Source organism: Triticum aestivum, chromosome 4A (assembly GCF_018294505.1).
Source record: "Triticum aestivum cultivar Chinese Spring chromosome 4A, IWGSC CS RefSeq v2.1, whole genome shotgun sequence".
NCBI lineage: Eukaryota > Viridiplantae > Streptophyta > Magnoliopsida > Poales > Poaceae > Triticum > Triticum aestivum.
In genome coordinates, this window is record NC_057803.1 from 53,151,594 (window position 1) to 53,159,940 (window position 8,347).

The window sequence follows — 8,347 nt, forward strand, 5'->3', positions numbered from 1 at the left end:
TGGAACAGTGATGAACATGTCCTATTGTGTGTGAGCTAAGTGTGTGAACATGATTTGGTAAAGGTAGCGGTGAGAGACCATGTAGGAGTACATGGTGGGTTGTCTCATTGAAACCGTTCTTAGGAACTAAGTTCTGTGTTTGTGATCCATTACCAGCTACTACCACGCATTGGGCCCGAAACCAATGGACCCTCTCGACTTATTAACTGCCCTTGTCCTCTGTCCAGGAGTTGCAACTAGTTTCTGGTGTTTGTAGGATATGTGTTGGCGGCCGTGCATAGCGCTGACCCTAGGGGTGGGCTATGATGCGGTAGATACACCGTGGCATGGTGTACCGAACGCCTGTTCGGTGTCTCGGGAACCCTGCACACATCGTTTGGGGCTGTGAGCAAAACTTCGGCCGATCTCCTCGCGGATGGAACCCGAATAGGCGATAAACCTGGACTAGAGACTCATGTGTTTAGTCAGGTCGTGGCCGACTCCCTCGCCAGGCTTCCGCTTGAAGGTTGCCGAGATACACGACGTGTACATGGTGGTAAGTGGCGAGAGCTTGTGTGAAGAAGTACACACCTGCATGGTTATAAATGATCTATTCGAATAGCCGTGTCCGCGGTAAAGGACTTCTAGGTTGCCTATAACAGTTCATAGACAAGTGAAAGTGGATACTCTAAAACTCCCAAGATAAGTGAGTGCTATGGATGGCCTTCTCGTGGGGAGACAGGAGCCGATACATAGTGGTGTATTGGATGGTGAATATGTGGACTCGTGTGCGCCACCTCAAAAGAGTTGCTTGCAGTTGTAGTTCAGGTTAGACACTAGGTCAAAGCTGGCTTGCTGCAGTTAAACTCCACCACCCCCCTTATTTATACCCGTGCATATGTAGCTAGTTCTGATGTAAGTCTTGCTGAGTACCTTTGTACTCACGTTTGCTTAATTTATGTTTTGCAGAGAGATTTCAGTCTCGCTAGTAGTTCCGCGTGGACTTCGACGTTTAGCTTGATACCTCAGCTACGATCTTGTGCCCTCGGCAGGATCTAGTAGATAGTCAGGCTTCTTAGCATTTTCCATTTGTAGATGTCTGTACTCAGACATGTAAGCTTCCGCATGTGCTTGAATTGTATGCTATGACTGTTGGGTCATGAGACCAATGTTTGTAATATCTCGCTCCTCGGAGCCTAATGAATAAATACTTGAGTTGTAGAGTTATGTTGTGATGCCATGTTGTATTTACACATATCGAGCATATTGTGTGTATGGTTGAAATGCTTGGTATGTGTGGTATCCGACAATCTAGCTGTTTTTCCTTGGCAGCCTCTCTTATGTGGAAATGAAGTCTAGTGCTTCCATGAGCCATAGTAGTCCGCTACAGCCCGGTTCACCGGAGTCCTGTTAGCCCAGCACTACCGCTCAGGCCACTTGACTGGACGGCATGTGTTTCACTTTGTTCCTGTGTCTATCCCTTCGGGGAAATGTCACGTCGTTACATCCGGAGTCCTGCCTAGCCTGCTACAGCCCGGGTACCCAGAGTCTTGTTAGCCCAACACTACAGCCGGGATTCACACGCTGCTGACCGACATGCTCGATGTGATTCATGTATGCCTGTCCCCATAGGTTAGTGCCGCTTTGGGTTCACGACTAGCCATGTCGGCCCGGGTTCTCTGTCATATGGATGCTATCGACACTATCATATACGTGAGCCAAAAGGCGCAAACGGTCCCGGGCCATGGTAAGGCGACACCCGTGGGAATACCATGCGTGAGGCCGCAAAGTGATATGATGTGTTACCGACTAGATCGATGTGACTTGGAATCAGGGTCCTGACTGCTTTGGTATCAGAGCCTGACTGCCTGTAGGATTACCAAGCGAAATTGTCGAAGTTGTGTCTAGAAATGCTTTTGTTATGTAACGGAATTGATTGTGGAAGGGAACGTAGGGCTCTTTTTACTCCTTATCCTCATGACCTTCTGATCTAAGTCATCTTATCTTTCTACGGGGTTAAGAACTAGGCTTATCTTCTATCTCTCAGGATGACGTGTTACTAAAACCGTAGTTGCCTAGGACTATTGAGTTCAAGCCTCAGTTCAGTTCCTACTACTTCCATATGTTCATAGCTGGCCTCAAAACCTTGATATTGTGATATTGAGTGGTTATGCCACCATTTTTCAGGATATCTCAAATCTTTTCAAGAAATTATAGCCATTATGCTGTCCGAGTCATCCCAGGTTCCTAAACAATCGGATACATTTGCAAATCCCTTTCTCCTGTGTTCGATGTCTTTTGGGCCAGATTAATCACACTAACCAGTGTGTTGAGGTATTCCATTGCCTCGATATATATGTTGGAACTATTATTATGACCCTAGGTGTCCTAGAGAACCACCCAGTAATCTAGTAATGCTTTATGTCCCAAGTGTGATGATTCTGGCCATCGTTCTCGAAAGCATCCCGCAATGCTACTTAGTAGTAGGTATTCTACTCTTGGGTTCCTGACCTAAGATTCACTCCACTTACTTCATGTTGATAGTGTTCGCTCGTTCCTTTAGGTTATTATTAATCTTTGCATTAGTCCTCGAGGTCTGTGGTATTTCCTTCTTCCAAATACTATGAACCACTTATGGCAGAAGTTTGTTGGATCAAAAGATCACAATCAGAGTACTCTTGAGGAGTTCTCCATTCATAATTGTGACTCTGCCAGTCCTACCTCTCAGCATGGTTATCCGGAAGAAATATGTTGAACTTGTTCGACATACTAACCTATGCATCCACAACTCAGAAAGATATATATTCCTTTGAGTTGTCCCTCTGTAGTTGTATTCCGATCCTTGTCTATCAGTTGATAGCAAAGTTTATGTCGTGCATTTGTGTTATCGATGCCTATTATTCTTGTGGTCCATCGAGCCATTCTATTCCAGAATGACTAGGAGAAACAAACTCTAGCACCTCATCCATTTCTTGGACTGGTCAAAGTAGTTGTACTCCGCAGATCAAAATGCCAATCCAGCTTTTGTTCTGTTATACCATGGAGTATTACCCCCTTTATGTCAGGATTGTCATAGGAATTGCAGCATCTCTCATGAATTCTTGACATCATGATACTCTCTCCATCATTATTCATTTCTCGGTTTCCATGTTGTTGCAACCGGAATGTCGACAATTGAATTGTGATGTGTGAAATCAATACTCCTAGCAACCCCGTTGCTTGGTAGTTAAAGGACCATAACTTCATTCTTAGCAGGTTGGTTATTGAATCATCATTCTAAGGTAGATTGTGCTACCTAATCCTTGTTTCTGATGCACTCTTCGATCAATGAGTTAGGAGTGTGTCAATCCATCACTCTCTTGATCACATTGTCTGGCCCTGAAAAGCAAGATTGTTCTCGAGCTTAGTAACATATCGGTGGTTCGTGATGTTCCGAATATCTTCTCGGAAGTATTACTAGGTTGTCACCTGACCGCTATGTTGAGTTCGTGATCATGTTGGGTTTCCTCCAAACCATCCTTTCTCCAAGAATCTGTGTCGGATACCCTGAGCAAGTTGGTTAAGCTAAACAACAACTTGGAGAGTTGAATGATAACAGCTTGTCCGACTCAGTTCATTCCAAAGGGATATCTTGCGTGTGTGTTGAAGAAAGATGATATCTTCATCACACTACTAGGGAAAAGGCTAGCAGCAGTGCGGGTTTTAGACCTATCTGTAGCGCGGGGTGGTGCGCTACTGATAAGGCGCTACAGCTAACGAATAGCAGTAGCATGCCTCCACCCACGCTACAGCTAAATCGACTTAGTAGCAGCGAGTTCCAGGAGGATCGCTGCTGGTAATTAGTAGTAGCGCTTCTCTCTGCCCGCGCTGCTACTATTATTTCATATTTTATTTCTTTTTTATTTCATGTTGTATTCGTACACCTTTACACAAATTTTCATACAACAGGAATTTACAAATTGTTTTTACATCATAATGAGTTATTACATCACGGGGTGAAAGAACCGTGTGGCCTAGTTTCATATGGACGGACATCCACTTGAAACTAATCCGCGGTTCTTTCACCCAATGATATAATAAATATCATCATCATCATCATATCATTAACAACTTATCATCATCATCATCATATCATTGGTCACTAGTCGTAATCACCAGTACTCCTGACATCTTCAACTCTAACACATTGTATCACATAATAAACATATTGTACCTCATAGGACCTACTACATTCTCTTAGGACCTACTATATTCTCTAAGGTAAAATAGCAAAAAACAAGATAGCCCTCGCTCTCCATTATGGAGAATGCAGATTATCCTTCTCCAATTCTTGCCTTTCGCTTAATGTTGCTTCCAAGAACCTCCTTACGAATGTCCAAACATTTTTTCCACTCTTTGATTAGCATGTGTTCATTGGTTTCAGAAATTTGATATGCACAGGTGAGATCCGTAGGATGACCTGGCTGTAGGTTCAGAATTTCAAGGCGACCATTGTAATACATCAGATGAGGCACACAATTCATCGGGATTTTCTGTTGAAAAACATAGTAATAACTTCGTAGTTAGCAATGATGTACTAGTTTTAGTAGTATGCAAAAAATGCACGGACGTCGTAATAGTAAAATATCTTACCAGGGTGTCTCCATAGAAGTTATCGTATTTCAACATGTGCACCAGTGGCACGTATTCACCATAATTTGGAGGAGTTCGATAATAGGTATTGTAGTTCTCAAAAAAACTACAATAAGCAATCAGATGATTTTTCTCCTTATAAGTTAATTCGGAGCAATTAGTGTAGTGGGTTTTGTCTACCATCTTCTGCACATTCTTTGAAGATTCAAAATAAGCTTTCAATGGAAATAAGCTGTCAACTATTTTGAAATAAACAATATAAATTAGTTAATAACTATGTTTGAGAAACTCACATTGTAGTAGAATCGGAAGCGTATCAACAAGGACCCAAATGTCCATATTGTCTTGCTCGATGTCAGGATGACCAAGATCCATGGTGACAATCATACCCTCATAAAAACCATACATTTTGCAAAGTGCTTCCCAATTTTGACAACCAAAATGGGTTACGCTCTGAGAATTATACAGATTTACTTCAAAATCGATATCATGATAGGTCCTTAGGTGTATTTTCTTTGATTGAAAATTTTCATGGTCTTCAAAACCCATCCTCTCCAAGACATAGCGTCTTGCATGGCATGGGATAAGCTAGTCGAATTGTAAAAGATGAAAATTAGACGTTGAAATAGTTGAAGTCATGCTTAATTACGAAAAAAACACTTGTCGTTGTTGCGTACCGTTTCAAGATCGAAGGTCTCCTCGAGCTCAATGCTGAAGCGCCGATCTTCGTCTAGCTCAACGAACCTGTCGCACATACCTCGACCGTCGTGGCACCAGCTGCACTCCCCCGGGAGACTATCATCGTCCGAGTACGACATTTCCTACGTTCATAATTCAAAGATTAAACTTGTACAATTAAATATATGTACTAAAAAACCTAAATTAGATCATTATTTTTCAAAGAAAATCCAGGCCACTCGATATTTCCCACATATTCTAGCACAAGTCATGCCAGAATTCACAGAAAAATCCGGCATGACCTTTGCTAAAAAAGGACATATCGAGCGCCTGAAATTTGCCGGAACGGAAATTAATCAACACTCCGGCAAAACATAGGCCCAAAACATGAAATAATTTCTTAAACTAGAAAATAACACCAAATATGATATGTTCAACTAGTTCTATTAATTCAACTAGTTCTATTAATTCAACTAGTTCTTACTAAATATAAACTTAGTATAAAAAGAAAAAAAAACTAGTTCTTTCTAAAAATGAAGTAGTTCAACTAGTTATTAATTTACTTACTATACTAGTTCAACTAAAACTAAACTAGTTCTATTAATTCAAGTAGTTCTTACTAAATATAAACTTACTATAAATAGAAAGAAACTAGCACATCTACTACTACTAATTAACATCTAACTACTACATCTACTACTAATTAACATGTACTACTGCTAATTATACAACTAGTTTACCATCACTACTAGTAATTAATATCCACTACTTCTAAAAATCATTATCTATGAACCCTAAATTAACATCTACTACTACTAAAATCATCTACTAACTAAGCAAAGAGAGAGGGGGTTGGGGAGGGGTGGGGGGCTTACAGAGGGAGAGACGATGGCAGGGAGGTGCTCGGCAACGGAGGGGCGGCGAGGGCGGGCTCGGGATCGGGAGGGCGGCGGTCCTGGGCGGCGGGCTCGGCGGGCTCGGTCGAGGGAGGCGGCGGTGAGGTCGAGGGCGGTGACAGTGTGGTCGAGAGCGGTGGCGGTGAGGTTGAGGGTGGGCGACGGCGGCGGCGGTGAGGGCGCAGGCGCGCTCGGGCTCGGGCGGCGGCGACAGGGAGTAGGGGAACATGCCGGTGGGGGAAAAGGAGTACTTGGCGAAATTTTGATGCGGTGGTGGTTAACTCGAACTAGCAGTAGCGCAAGTACAGAAAACGCGCTGTAGCTAACTTATCTACAACGCGTCTTGGGAAAAACCGATACTGCTAATGGAAGCAGTTATTTCTTTTGTTTAGTAAAAACATCAAAAATATACATTGGTCATCATTGATCTTTTTGTGTATAATCTAAATAGTCAACATGAATCCTCACTGTACCTGTATAGGTACGGGCGAGGATTCATATTGCAACCACAAATCATACACATATAGTTCAATGAAGACCAAGTGCTCGAGATAGGTCAAGAAGCAACATATTTTAGGTGGTAAACACCTTGTTCACTTAGCAGTATGGGACTAAACTTAATTAGTTGCGGTCATACTTACCAGCAGCGAGTTTTGAGCAAAACCACTGCTACTAAGTTCTTTAGCAGTAGCGCGTCCACGCGAAGGGCGCTACTACTATATCTAGACTGGAGGCAACACCGTGGCAATTATAGTAGTAGCTCTCTTTTCACCTAGAGCGCTACTGCTACTCAGTCATTAGCAGCGCTCTTTTCTAAAGCTCGTTGCTGCTAATTAGCAGTAGCGTCTGTTTTTAGACCGCGCTGCTGCTAAGATTCTGTGTATAAGGTTTTCCCTAGTAGTGTCAATTGATCCTCGTGATCAATTGTCGGTGCTATTGTCTTACCCGAACTTTGATTTGAGTGTGGGCTATCGTCAAATCAAATAAGAACCAACGATATTCGTAATGTGGTCTTACTCATGGTTGATTCCTCGAGCATACATCATTATATTCTTTGGGTCTGACCAATGCTATCACCGTGTTCACTTAATTATGGAATTCCATTTATATGGAAACCTGGATGAATTGTTGTTGATCCCATCGACAACATCCAGGTCCTGTCCATGATTTTGTCGAACATTAAGCGAGTGTTGGAAACTTTTGAAAGCATCTCTTCATGCTAGCTCATGAAGCATATGTTGGATGAAAGAAGTGACTTCCTCTGATTCACGTGCATTTGGTGCAAGTTGCCGCCGTGAGTTCGAGAAAGTTAGTTTTGCTTCCTCTGGAATCATCCCAAGTCAGTCATGCACGTGCGAAGTATTCCATGGTCTGATAGACTGATCATCTTCATTCCATATGAATTCCATAGCACACTAAGCCACTGATTGACCTGTTCCAGGAAAAGAAGTTGTTGTGCTATCCTAGGTCATGCACAAGATTTTGATATCCTCAATGATGGTTACCCACCAGAACTCGGTAGTGTTTTATTATAAGACTACTATGTGGCCATACTTGTCTGGGACAACGTGTTCACATGTTGTAGCAGAACCAGCTCATGTTTTGGAGCTTGCTATCGCAGTTCATTCCCCGAGAATCTCGCAACGTCGTCTCGTCGATTTTTGTTGCAAACTTTCATTTTCCTTTCTAGACTCGATGAGTCTGGAATATCCTGACACCAACCAGATCTGAATCTCTGGCAGATATGATGGTTGGGGCATTTTCCAAGAAATATAATGTTGGTCTTTCGATAACCGGTAAGTGGATGTCATGGCCAACACATCCAGCCGGAAGACCTATTATTGTAGTATCTCGATTGAAGAAAGTTGGCCACCTCCCCATGAGGATTTCATAGGGTTTACCTCTATAGTTAATCCTTACGGATTCTCGTGCTCCCGAAGTCCAACCTTTTACTTGATGCTCTATATATCAAACCATATCTATGAATGGGATACATTAGCACATCAAGGAGAACATTAGAAGCGAAGTGTTATATGTCTCTCGGTCGATCATCCAGATTTTGTTCCCTTGGCCTCGCTAAGGTGAAATCTAAGAAGGTATTATCTTCCTTTGCATCTGCATCACCCATCACCATTCATCATGGTGGTATGTTGTGTTGCCAG